At 43.5% G+C, this 21,072-nt stretch overlaps 1 long non-coding RNA gene across 1 annotated transcript in view; it reads left to right on the top strand.

The window, feature by feature from the left end:
• Positions 1-4,524, top strand: part of LOC142011333 (uncharacterized) — a 32,401-nt gene extending 27,877 nt beyond the window's left edge. Inside the window, exon 4 of the long non-coding RNA XR_012645051.1 lies at positions 4,300-4,524. This is a non-coding gene — a long non-coding RNA (uncharacterized LOC142011333). The remainder of the gene's footprint in view (positions 1-4,299) is intronic.
• Positions 4,525-21,072: the final 16,548 nt, after the last annotated feature.

Genomic DNA, 21,072 nt, shown 5'->3' with positions numbered 1-21,072 from the left:
ACTTGGGGTGAGGGGAGTGTTTGAAGTTCAAGAGAGTTAAGGGACTGAGGGTCATTTATTGCCTGACCCTGCAAAATTGAACTGGGTGGAGATTTTGCCATTGACTCCACTGATAACAAGATCAGGCCTTTACGTCCAGGACATGCTCTGTTCATCAGTCAGGACTGACTAAATAACATTGTACTGGGGTCAGGAGGGGAAGGGGAGGCAATCTGTTAAATGAAATCCTTTAGTTAGGAGGGAAGGAGACTGAATAAAGCAGGGATAATGGACTTCCATTTTAGCCATAGACATTTGCTTTTTAATGGAAGAAACATTCCTGTAGCCTAGGCACTTGCAGCCCCCCACCCACCCTCAGAGTCTTGACTTAAAGGCATTGGAGACTAAAATCAGGAAATTAAAATGAGGACAGAAAGCTCTGTGCTGAACATATGTCACTCTAAGAAAATGATACTCATGTGCTGTCGTATTTCCTGCGTTTGTCTGCTGGTAGTTGTACATCACCCCTACATAAATGCTATTTTTCCCCATATTCAGTGAGTTTGGTTTAATAAGTGCCAAAGAAACTGAAGCTTCACTAAAAAAGACCAGGATATCAGACAAGCCATGTGACAATCATCCCTCAAGTGCTTATTACTAGAATATAAGTAGCTATTCTGTCTTTTGGTCAGACATGTATATTTCCTGTATATCACAATCAAGATTTCAGCTGAGTTTCCATTATAAACCAAGGAAGATTGTCCTTAAAAATGACAGGTTAGAAAACATCTGTCTTAAGCACAAATCTATAAATAAAAAGACAATAAAAGTTGTGTTATCCAGCACTTTATCACCAGAAAGCCATACTATAGGGCGCTTCTGATATTTACCAATATGAATCTTCAGTCTCATAACTGGGACTAGTGTACTGCCCAGGAAGTTATGCAGTTGCACGTTCTGCATTCTACTTCTATGCAAAAGAGGCAGAAGACAAGTCAGCAAACTGATGTCAGGGATTTATTATTTAAGAAGAAGCAGCAGCAGCAGCAGCAGCTTCTAGGTTGTGTCATAGCTTCCTTGCAGATTTGGCTCAATCTCCTACACCTTCAACATTTAGGGTGCATCTACACTAGGAATTAACTTCAAAGTTAACTTCAAAATGAGGCACTACTTCCAAGTAGCCAGCAGAGTCTACACACATTTTCCCTTACTTCGAAGTTAACTTTGAAGTAGGGAGCCCAACCTGGAAGTCCTTACTCCATTCCTGGGAACGGAGTAGTGCCCTACTTCGAAGTTTAACTTTGAGGTAAGGTGTGTGTAGACGCTCAACTTTAAGTTGCTTACTTCGAAGTAAGCAACTTCAAAGTTATTTTTGCAATGTAGACACAGCCTTAGAGTGATAACGGATGATAATGACCCTGAGCACTACAAGATCCTGAAGTGCCTTCTGAATCATCACAGATTAAATTGTGTTCAGTAGCATTTTAGAGTTAAGTGTAATTTTAGTGATCTGGCTGTATGCCATGTGCTCCCCAACGTGCTATGTAGTGCTATAAGATAACCTACTGTACAGATTACTTTACCTGTATACAACCAAGTACTTCAAGAAACCAACCACTCTGCAGTGCAGCACTGCTACTGGATTGGTGAGCACCTGAATACTATTTTATACTCTATTCATTTTATTGTATTCTAATTCTTTGAAAATGGGTATTCCATTGATAAACAGAACTGGAAGATTTGATTAACTGGCAACGTTCCTCCGTCATTCTTCCACCATGCCACATAACAAAGCTTTTACTGTATTAAGATTTCAAATAACATTGTTCTGGGGGTCTTAATGCCAACTGACTTAAATGGGGCATCAGAAGGCTGCTAAAAAGTAATTGTTACTAAAAGTTAGTCCCAACCCATTCCTTGTAGAGCCAGACCTTGGAGTGTAACCAGATCCCCTTGCAGATCTCATCAATGAAGAATGGGGAACAATTCCACCAAAATGAAAATTTATAAAAGTCAAGCACTAAAACAAGTGTGCTCACCATAGCTACAAAAGAGAAGCAGTGGCTTGGGGATACAGAAGCTCTTGCTGAATCATAGAGGAGAAATGAAGGTGCGCTGCACCTGAATTCTGACATGTAACTCACTGCGGATTAACTGGCTTCCTGTGACTTAAGGCAAGGGGATGAAAAGTCTGGTTGGACTGTGAAGAACATCTTCTGGTTCACAGGAAAGCAAGAGTAGGGGATGCAGCAATAGAACTGTACCAATACTTGATTTTTTTGGTTTGATGGACAAAGTGAAAAAGGAAAAGAAAAGAAAGAGGAAAAGAAATGGTTTCAGACTTGAATTAAAACAAAACAGAAAACAAGGAGATTAAAACTACATTTCTTAAAAAGGCATTAACTTCACATTGATAACAATCACAACTGTAGATATGCCTGGGTAAAGATGTAATAATGTTCTAACATGACAAAGTGCAAAGTATGACACAAGAGCCGTGTCTACACGTGCACGCTACTTCGAAGTAGTGGCACTAACTTCGAAATAGCGCCTGTCATGGCTACACGTGTTGGGCGCTATTTCGATGTTAACATCGACGTTAGGCGGTGAGACGTCGAAGCCGCTAACCCCATGAAGGGATAGGAATAGCGCCCTACTTCGAAGTTGAATGTCGAAGTAGGGACCGTGTAGTCGTTGCGCGTCCTGCAACATCAAAATAGCGGGGTCCACCATGGCGACCATCAGCTGAGGGGTTGAGAGACGCTCTCTCTCCAGCCCCTGCGGGGCTCTATGGTCACCGTGTGCAGCAGCCCTTAGCCCAGGGCTTCTGGCTGCTGCTGTGGCAGCTGGGGATCCATGCTGCATGCACAGGGTCTGCAACCAGTTGTCGGCTCTGTGGATCTTGTGTTGTTTAGTGCAACTGTGTCTGGGAGGGGCCCTTTAAGGGAGCGGCTTGCTGTTGAGTCCGCCCTGTGACCCTGTCTGCAGCTGTGCCTGGCACCCTTATTTTGATTTGTGCTACTTTGGCGTGTAAACATTCCCTCGCAGCGCCTATTTCGATGTGGTGCTGCACAACCTCGATGTTGAACATCGATGTTGCCAGCCCTGGAGGACGTGTAGACGTTATTCATCGAAATAGCCTATTTCGATGTCGCCACATCGAAATAGGCTACTTCGATGTAGGCTTCACGTGTAGACGTAGCCAAGGTTTGTCTTTTGTCAAGGTTTTATAACTGAAGTCATAGTGTCTTAATGCAAGTCTGAGTAGCTTAAGGCAGGGATTCTCAAACTTCATTGCACTCTGATCACTTTATGACAACAAATTTACTGCATAACTTAGGTGGTGGGGGTCAAAACATGAGCCCCATGGGCCCAGAGCATGGGGGAGCTTGGACTTCAGTTTCAGTCTGAGCATGGTGCCAGTGGAAGTAGGTTGACACATCTGATGTACTTAGCATATGCCTCCATTTCTTGTAATAGTCAGTCATGGCAGCCATTGTTCAGGTTCTTGTCAATCCTTTGGAAGTCACAGTCAGTTGAGGCCAAGCAGACACTGTCACTGTGCCTGAATCTCCTGGAGATGGTGTTCAATAGGTCACTGGTCATCACGTTAAATAACATTCAGTGAAATGCCAATGAAATCATGTTTATTTGTATAGTATAACTAAATGGAGATCACCAGCTACTTGACAGTAGTCTGAGTTAGTAAATGTGTTTATAACATAGGTATGTCATTAACCTTGAAAATATTATTTCTAATACCAATAAACTAAGTCACTGAATAGCACTGATTATCTTAGTTAATGACACATATATCTTCAAATGGCTGGGTCTGGGACTGGGACTGGGATTCTACTTTGAGAAAATCTACAAAAATATTAGGGAGACTGTGGCATCTGGGAGGAGGACTAAGTTCCCATGAATGTGATGATTACCACCCTCTCCCAAATGCAAAGCTTTTAAAATTAAAACATATAAATCAGAGGAACTTATGGTCCAGCTTATTGCTTTTTAATCACATACTCTGGAGCAGCTGAGAAAATACATGTAGTCAAATTTTAAAAATATATATATATATTTAAAATGTGGCTTCTGAATGCGAGAATGCACACTTCTGGCTGGTGCTACAAAATATGAAAAGCAGGAAGAACCTAACCTGAAAACCTCTGCCTTGTCTTTTCCCACCTTCCATCCTTCTACCTGGTCTCTGTGTTTTTCAACATCTAATTTAGTGTTTCCTCTTTTTTCCCCCTAGTCTCCCTTTGTTTATTCTCTCTCTCTCTCTGTACCCTCCCCACTTTCACTTTCCTCCTTTTCTAGTGAATGAAGATGGCTTTGAAGATGACTTTGATGGAAGCAGCCTCCACACCTGCCAAGCAATCTCTTGGCTGAATGACAGTGAAAGTGCAGTTATTCATTCTAGCACTAGGCTGGATAGGTAGGTTGCAGTTCTCAGTTTTGTAACTGTGGCACTGGTTCTTCAATTCAAACCGCCTAGTTGTCCAATTTCTGCCTATGGTAGAGATCTTGAATTCCTCCCTTGTCTATCACTCAGCGTGTCCCATCATGTTTCCACCAAACGTCCCTATTTTATTAACATCCTGGAATTCTCTTATAGTCATAATCACCACAATTATTTCATGATGGTCGTGGCAATGAAAGAGCACTGTGCTACCTACGGCTGTCAATGAACACTTGGAGGTTGTTAGCTGAAGTCAGTAAGAATCTTGTCCCCAGAGTAGCTTCAGATAATATATACAAGACCGCACAGTCATCATGAAGGCAAAAGAGTTTCACTTGCAGCTGTTAATTCACTTGGATTTTTTTCTGTGTTGTAACTGTCCCCTGTGCCCTACATGAAATAGATCCTTTTGTCTTTTGAATGGTGTTGTCTTTTCCCCTTTCTATCTAGCACTACACAGGCAAAATTCAATGGGGAAGGAAGTACAGGTTGAAGCTTTCTAGTCCAGCACCCTGGTGACCTGACCAGTGCTGGATGAGAGAATTTGCTGGACTACAGGAGGTCATTGTTGCCTAGCAGTATAATCAACACTTCCACTGTTTACTGGGCTCTTAGAAGACATTTGGGGTAAATTACAGCCAAATAACAGCACAGAACACTGACAGCCAGGACTCGGGGCTGTAAACAAACTTTACGGGACGATGGGAAACTTGGCCACGCCCATGATAAGTGGTCATTCATCTAACTAAAATCATGCCAGATTGTGGATGTTACTAGACAAGAGAGGTCTGGATTAGAGAGGTTCACCCTGTACGGAGTCAGCCAGTGATGTTGCCTTCTTCAGAATTCACAGGGTTGTGTAGAACGTGTGGTTTCCTAAGTGAGATGTTTCTCAGGGACAGCCAGAGCAGGAAAAAGCACAGCCAAGAATCCTTCCTGATTTCAATGTCTGAGTGATTCAGTAAAGTAGGTTTAAAAGCCTGTTATACATTATAAGGAAAGGAGAGTGTATTACGGTATCATCTGGTTTAAAGATTCAGAGTTGTTGCCCTTTTCCATCTATGACCAAACATGGGCAACATGAGGTTTTACATTTGAAAAACAAAACCAAACCCTGCCCAGGGTGGCAAGGAAAGCAGGAGAGCTTTCATTGTGAAGGAAGACTGACTGCAGCGTCTTAAGGAAACTATTGTAAACAAAAGCTGCAGACGGGAGAACATTGAACAGAAAAATAGCTTCCTGACCCTCCCTGGGTTAAATGCTATCAATCAAGTTTAAATTTAGGTCCTGCGCAGTCCCAGATGAAAAGGAGGCGGCTTGGGCAAGGAAGGCTTACTGCCTGAGAATATTTTTGCTGCTGGGTAAGGAAAACAAGCTTAAAGCCAACAAAGGGTGGCCTGTAAAAACAAATAGTGCTGATGAGAACGGCGCTGCCACCAGAAAGCTCATTAGCGGCCAGATGCTGCCACCAGAGTTCTGTCTCCTGTTTCCTTGCTGACTACCTCCAGCCAGTCCAACTGATAACCACAGCCCCTCTGACACAGCTTCCCTGCCTGTGGAACTCAAGAGCCCTTTTCATACGATGCATCAATGTAAAAACAGAGCTTGGGGGTGGGGCAGGGGTGCAATGTATACATATGTGGTGTGCATGTGTGTGTGTGTGTATAAACACACACACAGATAGTCCAGTATATTTTGTGTGTGCATATTTGAGAGACAGAGAGAAGTTAAGGACAATAGCTATACCTCACATAGGTATCTTCCCTTGAGATAAAGCAGAGGAAGGGGGAAATCTCCACTTAAAATGATTACACCAAACACTGTGATGACCACCGCGGCTCCCGTCAAACACGCCCATTTTCAGAAATCATGTGAATTCCAAAGAAAAAGGCCCCTCTATCACCACCTATTCATTGACTGATATGTTCTGTCAAAGCACACTATTATGGCCAGACAGTAATTAGATCCTTCATTTCCTTCTGTGGTTCCGCATGGTCTCCCCCCGACACACACATACAAACACCTCTCCCACGGTGGGGGAGAAACAAAGCCATGTTCTGGGGTGGAGCTGAGATATTTGGTCAATCAGTAAGGAACAGAAAGCTATTTTCAGACTTCAGAACCAAACACATAAATGCCAAAAATCAGATTTAGGTACCACATGGGTATTTAGACATTCAGGTGTCCATTTACACATTTAATTTTGAAATATGGGCCCTGTGACTCACATCCGACTCGTGCCAAGTTCCTTTTATTGAGACGAGCATACACTGTCATTTGGCATTTTAAACTGTGATGCATGTGATGCATGTCTTACAAAACAGGGGTATAACCTGCAAAAGGTACCACTGGCTACCAAGCATGTTATCAGACTCCCCCACCACAGTGGTATCTTTGTCCATTCCACCAAATTCTCCTGGACAGGAGTGGTAATAATTTCTTGGTAGGCTCCCAAGCAGCAAAAACCAAAAAAAACTTCTTGACAAACTGCACAACTTCTCCCCCACTTCTTTGTACCCTGTGTCTTCCCTTTCTCTTCCCAACCCTAGCAAAATTTCACTTTCCTCTCTGGCTCACCACCACTGATGCCCACAAGCAAACAACACCAGAGAGATAAAATACATAGGGACTTGACATCTTGGAACCCACACATGCATTCCCAGTCATCCTCTAGAATCATTATCTCCATCCCTTAGTAGAGCACTGCCTGGATACAAAATCTGTATCCACATTTGATCCACAAACATGGTCTGAGGATATCCTCAGATTTGCCAGTCTCTCCCCATTGGGCTTGCCTAGATTAGCAAACACATATTTGCTAACATTGACTTCCCCATTACATTTCTCCTAGTGTAGACACATATTCCTGCCTTCTAAGTTTGATTGAGCTACTCAAGGTCCACCCTAGACATTTTAGATAAAGACAGAGTTCAATCCTGCGCTGTCTTTCAAATCAGTGTTAAAATTCCCATTGACCTTAACAGAGCAACATCTGCCCCTAATTTTATCCTTGATTTTCATGTTCGATGCCCAGCTAGATTAGAAAATCTAAGATAGAGAAAAGATATCTTCACAAAAATACACTTGCTGTATCTCCATATGCATTATATATGGGTATATATACTTTGCATGGGGTTATAGTCCAATCTCAGTTATATTGGTTGAAATCCAGAGTCCTACCTTGAAAGTTAATGGGGTTACAGGGAATCAAATACACTTATTTGTTTAGATTTATGAAATAAAAAGGGGCGCCTATCCAAGAATCTGAACAATACTGCCATGACTTATAAAAACAAATACAATGAAAAAGGTAGGAGAAAAAAACGTTAAGTGAGATCAGAATTTGACTTGTATCTTTTCAATATACTTGAAGTGAAGTATATTGAAAGTAAATTACCCTTGCATATGCACCTGCAATTTACTTTGTAGGAAAGAAGTATATTGCACCAGCCAGTTACAATATAGTTTTATCAATACAGGTAAAACGTCTAACATTTATTGTCAACAGATAAGGAAGTCTAATATTCAAGAATCTCCAACTCTACTTAATAGAGGCAAAACCTCAGAGTGTTTTTATGGTTATGGTTTGATTTTTTTTAATGCTTGATAGATGTTAACAGTCTTCTGTTAAAAGTAGATCAGTATTAAGGGCCTGATCCCGAACTCGTTGAAACTCCTATGATAGTTTTGCAATTGGCTTCAAGGGGGAAAAGAGCCATATCAGAATGGTATTTTCTTTCTCTCTGTTTCCATAAAACTGCTGCTTGTTTATCCCTGGGTTGCAACTGGGACACTGCTAGTGTTTGCTGTGAGGACAATTATGACATCACAATTAGAGAATGGGCAGGGCAATAAAGAGCAGGACCAATGCGCGAGTTTAAATAGATCCCATTGTTCTGCATATGTTCATATAACATATAATAAAAAGTTAAAAAAGAAACCCACAAAATAAAGACTTACAAGTTTGTTCCTCATACAGAATGTTTTCCAGTTTTCCACAATGCAGTAGCAGCTCTTTAATATTCATCCTATGCTAGTCAAGCTAACATCATTTGCTTTTTTTAACAGTGACCTCGGCTACTGAAAAAACATCCAGAGTTACAAGGGGAAAAGGTTGACACTTCCCCGCATTATTATTGTGAAGAATGTGGGAAAACCATAGACAGCATCAGGCTGAATGCGTACTGTCAGGGGCTTTTAAAAAAGAATCACAGTTGAAATGACACATGAAATAGCTTTTTCTTGGTATGTCTAGTGGAAATAACTCCAGCAAAAGGACTTCCACAAGGTCACAGGAGAGCTATATGGCATTGCTTAGGAAATGTCTACAGGTGACATATATCAGGCAGCACCACTCTCCCCACTTCATTTTTAAACCTGCACACAGAATGATAGTAAACGTGCCTCTGTCATCAGACAGAAATGTCTCTCCTCTCGTAACAAACAAGAAGATCTGGAATGGGAAAGATACAAAAAAGGGGTAGCTCAGAACAGGGGCAGCTCAGTCTCCATGCCCACCAGTGCTTGACCCTAACACTTGAGACTCTCCATGAGTGACAACTGACAGCAGCGGCAGCAGTGATTATATATTTTTAGACACTACACCTATGCCATGTGAGTGGCAGCCTCAGTCAGTCTGATTTCCTCATAGTACAATGGTAATGGCAAATGCCAGCTCTTGGCATGGAATAGTGGGATAGAATCACGATCAATGGATTTGTTCAACTTACAATGAAGTCCTTTCCCCAAAGATCCTTTTGGATGCTCAGCCACACTATCACCCTTCTCTGGAAAACTTTGAATTTAAACTCAATATTTTATAAGGAGCATTTTCAAAACCCTCCAAATCTCATAGTATTTTGCATATGTTAATTAACCCTCAAAACATCCCTGCATGGGAACTGCAACACTACCCATTTTAAAGATACGTAAATTGATTCTTAGAAAGGATAAGTAACTTATGCAAGGGCACAGCCAGGAATAGAACCTATAATTTCTGGCTCTCTGCTTTAACCACTAGACAAAACTTCCACATATACTACGTAACTTAAGGGTAGGACATGTGAAGGACATTATTTGTACTGAACTTCTCTTACAGGTCATTTATTTCCCTAGGTTGCACTTCTCCTAAAAATATCCAAACCTTGTGACTTTGATAGTTACGTAGCTGCATGTCTCTCTGTTACTCCTTCCCGAGAGGAATGAGGCATGTTGAATTGTTGGCAGTTAAGTTGTATTTAAAGACATTTTTACTTTCTGAATCATATTCAGCATGATGCATATTTTAATTATGTTTTATGTGAAGTGCCTTAAGATGCATGCATAAAAGCCAGCCCATAAATAAACATGACATTAAAAGTCCACATTTATTTTTCTTGAGTTAATTCCTGCTGCTTTCTTGAGGTGCACAAAAGCTAAGATATATAGTCTCCTAAACCTGACCACAAAACGCAGACACCATGCTATTTAAAACAAACCCCCTCTCGCTGTCAACCACTTGCTTGACTGCTGCTGTGTGGTCTTATTGTGACACAGTGAATCAGAGATCTTGGGTCTTGACTTTCTGGTATGGAAGGAAAAAATCTACTACTCTTCTCAAATAATAATTTTGAAATATCAGTGGAGTTATTTCAAAAATAGTAACCCTCATTCTAAAAGGAATAGCTTTAGCCCCTTCCTTTCAGAAGGGGCACGGTAATGAGCGAGTTGGGAAGATGCTGATTACGAGCTGCTATGAATACGCAGGGTCTTATTGGCATAATGGTGGCCGCTCATGATTCAATAGTGCTGCTTTCGAATCATGCGCCGCCTGTGTAGACAGGGCCTTTTGAAAGGACACCCAGATTTCAAAAGCCCCTTCTTCCTATTTAGTTATATATATATATAACTAAATATATATATTTATGTATATGTATTTATGTATTTATAATATATATGTATATATATATATATATACACACACACACACTATGTATAGTATATATATACTATATAGTTAGTTTAGTTAGTTGGGTCCCAGACTTCAAAAGCCCCTTCTTCCTATAACTAAATAGGAAGAAGGGGCTTTCGAAGTCTGGGCATCCTTTTGAAAGCCCTCTATCTACACGGGTAGCGTGCAATTCGAAAGACAGCGCTTTCAAATAATGAGCAGCCGTTATTATGCTAATGAAGCGCTGCATATTCATGGCAGTACCTCATTATCATCTTCCTAACTCACTCATTGCCATGCCCCTTCCAAAAGGAAGGGCCTAGTATAGACGTAGCCACAGGGAATAGTGCCTATCTTGAAATAGCATTTTTGAAATAAGTGCTATTTCTAAATAGGCACTGTGTGTGCAGGCAACATATTTCAAAATAGTGAAGTGCTATTTTAAAAGGCATTTTTGTGCATGGCAGCATTATTTCAAAAGAGCTATTCCGGAATAGCTTATTTTGGAAGAAGGCTGGGGTGCAGACGTACTCTAAGTCTAGTTGAAAGGAACGAGGTCTATCTGCTCTCCAGTGCTGAGCGAAATAATGCAAACTGCTGTATTTGCACTCTCAAAAGGGCAATCTCACACTCTTCAATGCCCTGAGTGTAAGTAAATACAAATCAGTCAGTAAATCACAGGAGGGTAAACACAAAACAACCAACCAAATCCTACTCATCATAATCCTAAATGGCTACAGTGGGGATACTTCTGCAAGGAGGTGGCATACTAGCTAAGGCTTTGCTTTAGAGGCACGCATTCCCTTGTAATGCACCACTGTAACCAGAGCAATAAAAAGGCAATGGTGGTAGCATTCAAGCTGGTGCAGGAGGCTGAATGCCCATTTGTCTTTAGGTTGGCTGATGCTCACTCGAAGCACGAGGGGCGGGAGACAACGCAAAAGGCTCACACTTGCTGGGAATGTCACCTGTTGCCTCGTTGAGGGCAAGAGCTGTGGGCCGCAGAGGTCAGCTTCTCAAGTGGGATCAAATAAAAATGACAAGCATAGGCCTGCCCCATAAAAGGACCTCTTTGAGGTCAAATTAAAAACCAAACAATTCATTTTCTGTTCCCAGTTAGACCCCTTGGAAACAGGCAAGTCTGAGAAAAGGCCTGTGAACAATTCTTGTTGGAGGGTCGCCAACAGAGGCCGCCCAGCCTTTTTTCACAGGACCTCTAGCTGCCACTGCTAACCCAGAGGCAGCTTCAATTGCAGCCAGCGCTGTGCTGCCTTTAAGGTTTTTGTCCTCCCACCCCATGCCCTGTACTCCTCAGAGCTGCCTGCTGAGCAGCCCAGAGCTCTGCCAAACCAGCTGTCTGCTGACTGGATGAAATAATTTAGGATCAAGGATTGGAAACTAGATTCACATAGACAAGATGAGAAACTGATGTCTTGTAACAGCTACCCTATTGACTTGCACCCTTCATTCCTCCCTTCTCCCACCCTGATGAACGAATAAAAACACACCCGTTTTCACCAGACTTACCTTAACAGAGACATTAGCGACCGTTTTCTGACACAAGTGCCATTGTGTTCTCATGTTTGGTTCCCATGAAAACCTGCTCTCTCCCAAAATGCATGGCTGCCTGAATAAACAAACGGGTGTGCTGAAAAGTGTGTAACATGAAAAAATAATCAGCAAAGGTCACAGAGTGGGCAGCAGTCATCTATGTCTGTGGGAAGCAGCAGTGATTCCTTTCATATTCCCACCCATGTGCATCTGTCCTTCAACAGTCCTGCTGCTCCCAAATGACTCTTTATACTAGTAGAGAGGTCACTCTGCTAGTCTATATTCCAATAAAACACAGCAGCAGAAATGTCGCACTTTAAAGACTAACAAAATGATTTATTCAGTGACGAGCTTTTGTGGGACGGACCCACTTCTGCATTTTGTAAGTCTTTATGCTACTGTTGCACAGCATGCAACTGGAAATATTTTGAATGACAGTCAGCTCTGCTATTCCTTTAAAAATGCCTTTTATTGTATTTCAGTAAGAGGAATCAAATTCACAGCTCTTTTGGGTGACTGCTTGCCCCAGTTCCAGGCCCATTACAGGATGGTTCATTATGATATGATATCCAATTGCAAAGAATGACTAGAACCATCTGCTACCATCAGGGGAATCTCAAAGGCTATGTCTAGATTAGGGCAGTCTGTTGACAGACATCTTCCGACAAAAACTTCTGTCAACGGATTGTGGCCAGACAGCAAAGTAGATCACTCTTTTGATCTGCTCTGTCGACAGAGAGCGAATGGACTGCCCAGCTGCTCTCACAACAGAATGACCACCCAGAACACCGTCAGACAGGGCTGCACAGCCAACAAGCCCTCCGGGAGCCCCGGCAAGAGACACTTTCAAAGGGCCCCCACAGACGCCCATTCCCTGCCCGTGCTGAAGTGTGCCTTACCTCCACAAGGGACAGCACAGATGCTCGAGAAGGGCTTTGATGCCTGCTGAGAGACACAGAACTCTCCAGCTAGCTATGGTGCCAGAGCAGCCCCCGGGCTTGCACTGGCCCCACCCAGAGGTGCTTCAGCACCTGCTGCACCTCCTGGTGGTCATCCTCCTCTTTCTGTCAGGGCGTAAGCCAGACACCAGATTTGAAGAACTCAACATTGCTGTCGCAGGGCCCCACCCCCCGGGTGCACAGGTGGATCTGGAGGCACCACACCAGTTCCTACTGGTGGGACTGGCTGGTCATGGGGCACTGGGACAACCAGCAGTGACTCCAGAACTTTTGCGTGAGGAAGGGCACCTTCCTGGAACTCTGTGCCTGGCTCACCTCTGTCCCCTGCAGGCAGAACACCTGGCTGCAGCCTGCCATCCCCACTGACCTTAATGAAGCAGGATCTGCTCCAAATTTTATCCTTGATTTTCATATTTGATGCCCAGATAGATTAGAAAATCTAAGATAGAGAAAAGATCTCTTCACAAAGATACACTTGCTATATCTCCATATGTATTATGTATGGGTATCTGTGCTTTGTATGGGGTCATCGTCTGATCCACAGCAGTCTGCACTGTTTCATTAAGCCCATGGAGAAACGGTCACAGTTGCCCTCTGGAAGCTCGCCACCCCCTGACAGCTACTGCTCTGTGGGAAACCAGTTTGTTTTGGGGAAGTCCACCACTGGAGCCCTTCTCATGGAAGTCAGGTACTCTCAGGCTGCAATCCCTGCATGGGGGTGGGGGAAGTTGGGTCAGGGATGCAAGGGGTGGGGTTGTGGGGGAAGCCCCATCCCTAGGGGACCATGCTGTTCCACCCTTGCACAGACCTGCTGCTGGCAGCGGGGGCGACCACACAGGGGATCCTGGAGAGCTCAGGGGGAAAGGGGACAGGATGGCGTGGAGTACCCCCCCAGGACCCAGGGACTCCCTCCCTCCGTCCCTGATGGGTGTGTTTGGTCCCCTCTCTTTGCAGATCATGACAGCCATCAACACCATCCAGCTGCAGAGGATCATTCAGATGGCAGATGTGGATACAATAGTGGCTGGATTCGCTGCCCTGGGGTTCATGAAATGCCTCAGGGCTATCTATGGGATCCACATCCCAATCTGTGCCTTGGACCACAGTGCGGCCAAGTATATCAACAAAAATGGTTACTGGAGGCCCTGGCTGACCACTGTGAACACTTGAAACATGTTTACATTGGATGGTCAGTCTGGGCACACAATGTGCAGGTGTTCTGAAACTCCAGCCTGTGCTGGAAAATTGAGGTGGGCACACTCATCCCCTGCTGTGATCTGGCAGTGAGGGACATGCACAAGCCACTCTGCATCATGGGGGATGTGGCCTACCTCCTCATTCTGTGGCTCATGAGGCCTTACACTGGCCAACTGGATCCAAGCCAGGAACTCTTTAATGCCCACCTCAACTGGACTCAGATGCATGTGGAGTGTGCCCTTGGCTGCCCGTGACTGCTCACCTGCCCTGGGGCTGCCTGCTCAGTCCAGGTGGCACATGCTACTTTACATGTGGTTCCACAACATGAGGACCCATCTGAACCAGCTGGGCAATGTTCACAGCATGCCCCATCTGTGCCAACTTCCCACCTCCTGTGAGCTGCTTACTGAGGACACTCAGGAGGTGGCCTGGCTGGCAGGGACCAACTTCAGCATGATGACTAGTGTTTTGCTGCTTGCCTCTGAGGCTGTGTCCACCTCCATCTCTGGCTGGGGTTGAGGCTTGGACTGCTGATCTTCGTCCAAGGGTTCTGGCTGTGGGGGAGGTGGGAGGGGGCAGATCTCCAGTGCTGCGTCAATGGGACACATGTATCCCCCACCTCAGGATGTCATCCAGCTCCTTGTAGTAGGCACAGGTGTTGGGTCCTGACCTGGAGCATTGGGCTTCATCCTGGGCCTGGGCGTAGCCCCGGCAAAGTTCTTTAACATTTGCCCAGACCTGCTCCATGCTGTGGGCAGAGTGACCCCATTTTGCAACAGTGGTGGCCATCCAAGCATAGGCAAGGGCATTGCAGTGCTTGGTCTTGGGGTCAAGGAGGGTCTTCTCATCCCACAGGTCCAAGAGGTCCTGCACCTCAGGCCTGTTCAGGCAGGGGCCCACCATTTGGTGCCCTGGAGTGGTTTCTGGGACCCCCCGCAGGTGTTCCTGTGAGGCCCCAGGGGAGTCTCGCAGTGGTTGACTGCCTGCCATCTGGGAAGGCTTGGAGGAAAGGAGTGGCTGTGAGGGCATAGGGAACCGCAGATGGTACCTCTGTTGCTTCCATGCTCTCAGCTTCCTGCCACAGAGTTTCCCAGGCTTCCTGCAGCTTTAGGAAGGGCTGGTGGCAGGAACCATAGAGCACTGATTGGTGTGGACAGGGTGTCCCCCAGGGCACCTGTGCAGCACCCTGGAGACCTTTTCTGTTGAAGGAAGGCCCCTGTGGAATATCTAGACCATCTTTCTGTCAACAGATATCTGTCAACAGAGGTGTTATGCTGCCTGGAGAGTGGGATAAGACTGTCAACAAAACTGTTGGATTATGTTCACTTCCTGTCAACAGAACACCTTGGGAATCTGGACGTTCCGCGGGTTTTGTCGACAAAACCTATAGTGTAGATATAGCCAAAGAGAAGTGTCTGGAATGGTTTAAAGTCATTTTGCTAGCAAAAGAGTTTACATATTTGTCAACACATGCATAATGTGCGTGGCATCTGACAATTTTGGATTAAATATATGATTATTATTCGTAAAAGCCTGTTTTAACTCTGACAAAAGGCTCGAATAGAAAGCGGGGAGAGAGACTTCCTCTGTTAGTTAAGAATCACGTTTTTCTTTGAATTACCCAGGTGCTGCTTTGGTTATCAGGGATCAGTGGATTCTCAGAATAGACTGCAGCACAGCTAAAAAGAATTCAATGCTGTTTCAAAGTGCTTCTCAACAAAATGCATTCAAATACAAATGCCATTGGGATGTTTCTAATTTCTTAAAGATGTTCCTTCCTATGATGAGGAATCTTCTGAGCCAATAAGCCATCATCAGCTTGTTTTGTACATTCACAAAAAATAGTCATTGCCCAATGACCTTCACTATTTCCTTGCCTTTTAGTATGGTATGAAGGAATCAATTTCAGGGAAAATATTAGAATGATATTTTCAGATCCCCAAACAATATGGGATCAGACCACAGAATTAAAGTATTTCTTTGTCTAATGACAGCTTTCCTCTGTAAGTATTAAAAATATACTCGGATCAAATCAATTGTTTCTTTTCAATGCAGCTAAAAATGTATTAAATACTTAAGCAGGCTATTCACTGGCATTTTAATTTGAGAGGAACATTTTTATCTGATTATTTTAAGAGTTTAAAGTTATGTAAAGTACAAATTCTAATTACTACTTTGTTGTATATACCAGTTGGGTTAGGAGTTCTTGGAATTCACATCAAAAAGTTCATCTTCTCTTGGGTTTAATGTAGATGATGAGAATTTCCCCAAGTATCTAAACCACATAAAACTACATTTCGGACTTCAGTATTCTGGCTTGTTCCATCATGAAGTGCATTTTCCATCCCATTGCTCCATTCAAGGTGAACACTAATTTTAAACATGAGTGAGTGAGTAAAAGGAACTTTATTATTATTATTATTGTGCATTTCTTTGGTTATTGTCATTGGAAGCAAAGGCTGCTCAAACTAGCTAAGACTTATGTTTGTTTTAAATTAATTTAAAGCTCAGTGCCATAATTAGTATTTTTAATAAAAAGAACTTTTTATGATTAATGAGGATTTCAAATGGTATTGTTTGGGGGAATTAGGTGATTAATGAATTAATTAAAAACCTGTCTTTGGCTATAAGCAAAAATGAGTTTGCCCTTTTGGGGCAGCAGTGGTCACAGAAGCCCCGACAGTGGGGCTCTGTTGAAGCAGAAGGCATCAAATGAGATAGGAGGCCCAAGACCTCACCTCAGATTGTCCTGTATCTCCAGCAGATTCCTCAAGACACATACATTCTCAGCTCACCCATGGGTTTTGCAAACTAACCTCCAATCATCCTGTGGATCCTCCCATCCTTGGGCAGAACACTACAATGAAAGTTTTAGTAGGAGAATAGTTGTACTTTCTCCCCCGCCCCCCCCCCACCACTGCCCTTCCCCATCCACAAGACAGCCTCCTTCAGTTTTCCCTAGACAAGGACAATCACAGTGAGTAGGATTAATGCTGACTAGAATCCCTCTTCCTTGAGCAAAAAAACTCTCTTGGCTGTTCAGGGGAATGACAGATGACTAGCCATTTCCTGGTGTGATTGGCTGGTTTTCTCCAAGAGGTAGCGAAGTGAGGAGGCAGTCTAAGGGTGCAGGGGGAGGCATTCCTCTGGCACTCTGAAAATCATGTGAGATCCAGAGCCTTTCAGGTCACAAAGAGGCTGCCTGCAGCAGAGGCTAAAAAGCTCTTTTGCTTGTAATTAAATGACAAGAGATGCATTGGCAGAAATCCTATATGAGTAATAGATGCACTTCACCTGGCTTGCACTATGTCTGATGGGTCTCATGCTGCTTCCTGTTTTCATTAGGAGTGGACCAAGAGTATTATCTTTTATATTAAGGGAATAAAGGGAAAGTAGTATTTTAAAAACGTCATTTTAAAATTCAATATTTTTCCTGAGATTTTCTACCCTACAGTTTCCTGAATATACCTCTGTGTGTGTGATTTCTCCTTCTAAGATCTGTCCTTCTTGCTTCTTCAGACTCAGCTCATAATCTCAATTGTTTGCTATCCTAATCTGTAGTGATGGGAATGGGCACATGACTTTTAAGTAATCAAAGAGAATAATTATTACCCATCCATTGTTAAATGGGATGAAGGTGTCTTGTGGGGTTATTCTGTATCCAGTAGTTTCATGAATGATTTGGAAGAGAGTGCATTAATTGGACATACAGATGTGCAGCTGGGCTGGATTTTTAGCACTTCAGAGGATGGAAATGAAATATAGCACAACTTTCATAAGCTGAAGAAAGAACTTCCAACTGACCTTATGTTCAGATTGTTACCTTAGGCTATTCAGTGAGTACTTATGAACACATTTGCAGAAATCAGGACAGAACTGAAAATGATTCACCAACAGACAAAAGGGCTAAATTAATGAGAAAATTTGTCCTTGATAAATAATTGGACAAGTTCTATAAATACCATGAAGAAGCTGAAGTGTTTTCACAGTTGGATATTCAGCTCCCAAATTCACATGAAGTTGATATGGATTTAGTGCTGTTCTATTATGTGGTTATTTTAAGTAAGTAAATGAGAAAGCAATATTTATAGATTAATATTGTCCACATAGTGTTGCCAATGTCTTATTCTTGATAATCTTAGGCAGTACTACTAATCTGTTTAATTTAGAGAGTTTGTCTGTCTGATCAAGAACTCCTCCTAAACTGTAAGAACTAGGACCACCTAATTAGGTATACAGCTTACAACCTAGTAAGTTGGTGGGCCCCTGTGCACCGCTCTGGTAAGGAGATGGCCAGCTGGGAGCAGGCATTGCTAAGCAGCAGGCAGGTTGAAGGGGCTGACTTGGGGTGCACACACATACCCCACAAGCCTCCCAGGAACCCTTTAGGGAGTGTGGGAAACAACTGAAGCTTCTCCTTCAGACTTATACAGGGACTAGGCTGGTTGTTCCCCTTCTTCACCGTCAGGGAGAAAGGGGAAAGTGCCCATTTGGCTGCATTCCTCTCTCCGGTTGGGGAGGGTAGGTGGCAGATGAGCTGTGCATTTTGCTCTCAGTCCCTGGCAGGAACAGGAAGGGAAACAGCAAACAGCTTCTGCCCCTCTTCCTATCCTCTCCACATACCCCCTACATACACCCACCCCAACATGCTTCCATGACTCCTTAACTACTCCACATCCCTACTCCTTCCTGAGTCCCCTCTCAATCCTCAAACCTGACTCCTGCACTCCCCACATTCCAAACCCCCTGCCTTGAGCTCCCCCACACCCTCAACCCCATGCCTTGAGGCCCGCCCCCCACAATTAAGTTTGTTACAGGTGCTATTGTATCACAACCCCTCCCTCAACCTCCTGCCCTGGGGCATAGGGGGTTGGGATATGACAGTATTAGTAAGAAATTTAAGTTACTCTGACCCCGGACTGAACCAAGATGAGCCAGAAGACTAGGGTGAGCCTGGAACAGGACTACTTTTCAATAAACTTCACAGAAAAGAGATAAAATAGAGACATATGGAGCAGAGCTCTGTTTTGGCACAGCTAAATCAATGCTTCAGTTTTGAAAACTAGAAGAAAATGTTGTTGAAAAGCAAATTGACTATAGTCTGGTTTTGTTGAAACAGCAAACAATAAGAGTTTATAGGGAGGAAGGAAAAATACTACTTGACGGAATTCCCATTTAAAAAAATTTACTAAAAAAAAGTCAACAGAAAAAATTTAACAACTGTTAAGAAATCCAAAATGATAATTAACTTCATAAAAATAACGCATTATTTTTGAAAAATACAGTCATTTAAATAAAGCATGTATATTTTCCTTTTATTTTCAAAAACCAAAAACAGACAAAGAACAAATCCTTAATTGAGGTAAAGACCCGGGCAATGCCAGGTAAATCTGCTACTACTTAATATTTATCCAGAGCTCTGTATTTTTAAAGTGCTGTATAACATTAAACCAGTCTGTATTCCACAAACAGGCGGTCCTCTTATATCATAAAAGAGCAGTTTGTTCTTTCGGCAGCCACATCTATACATTTTAGTGACCAGGCATTTGTCTTAGAATCTTCTTAGTCATGCATACTGGCAATATTTTAAGACTCACACATGGATGCTTTAAGGATTACTTATACAATGTTACTGCAAGTGGCACACAAAAACATTGCTTATTTAAATAATTGTTTTGCATACTCTGTGCATTTTCCTGGCATTTTGTACATATGATCCTTGCAATTTTGCTAGTATGGGTGGATAGAGAAGAGACCCAGTAGACTGCATACCCCACCACCCTGCCAATGTATGATTATCTTACAAGTACCTTCTTTGTCTAGTTCAGTTTTAAAGGACTGAACAGAAATACTACTATAGTCTCTGGGAGATTAATTCATCACAGTCAAAAGGCCTCACATTTCAGGAACATTATTCTGCTATTCAGCTTGTTTCTTTGCTAAATTTCATCCCACACCCCATTATACCATTCTTAACAATGCCTTTCCCTCCCTGATGACTGACAGCTTTCAGATATTCGTAAATGATCACATCCCTCTAAATTGTTGTAGTCACTAAAATATAAGAGGCAACACTCTTAATCAAGGGCAGTACAGTCTGCAGGAACAAGCACAGGGAGGCCTGAGTTCTAATTCTGAACCTACCACTGATTCATTGTGAGACTCTGGGTGAGTGACTTTTCCTCTCTTTCTTAGGCTCCTCATCTGGAGGATGGGGATAAAAAATCACTAGCTACTTAACCTCTGAAGCAGGTAGTTAACAGTAGCAATGAGGGCACAGTTACCCAGGTGAAGGAGAAGCAACATGATGACCCATGAAGTGAGCATCTTATCTGTCAGTTTGTTTGCTGTTGGCTACGTCTACACGTGCAGCCAACATCGAAATAGGCTATTTCGATGAATAACGTCTACACGTCCTCCAGGGCCAGCAACGTCGATGTTCAACTTCGACGTTGCTCAGCCCAACATCGAAATAGGCGCAGCGAGGGAACGTCTACACGTCAAAGTAGCACACATCGAAATAGGGATGCCAGGCACAGCTGCAGACAGGGTCACAGGGCGGACTCAACAGCCAGCCGCTCCCTTAAAGGGCCCCTCCCAGACACAGTTGCACTAAACAACACAAGATACACAGAGCTGACAACTGGTTGCAGACCCTGTGCCTGCAGCATAGATCCCCAGCTGCCGCAGAAGCAGCCAGAAGCCCTGGGCTAAGGGCTGCTGCCCACGGTGACCATAGAGCCCCGCAGGGGCTGGAGAGAGAGCGTCTCTCAACCCCCCAGCTGATGGCCGCCATGGAGCACCCAGCAATTTTGATGTTGCGGGACACGGATCGTCTACACGGTCCCTACTTCGACGTCGAACGTCGAAGTAGGGCGCTATTCCTATCTCCTCATGAGGTTAGCGACTTCGACGTCTCGCCGCCTAACGTCGAAGTTAACTTCGAAATAGCGCCCGACGCGTGTAGACGCGACGGGCGCTATTTCGAAGTTGGT

The sequence above is a fragment of the Carettochelys insculpta genome, chromosome 3 (genome assembly GCF_033958435.1).
Source record: "Carettochelys insculpta isolate YL-2023 chromosome 3, ASM3395843v1, whole genome shotgun sequence".
In the NCBI taxonomy this organism is placed as follows: Eukaryota; Metazoa; Chordata; order Testudines; family Carettochelyidae; genus Carettochelys; species Carettochelys insculpta.
This window is presented reverse-complemented; position numbering and strand designations above follow the sequence as displayed.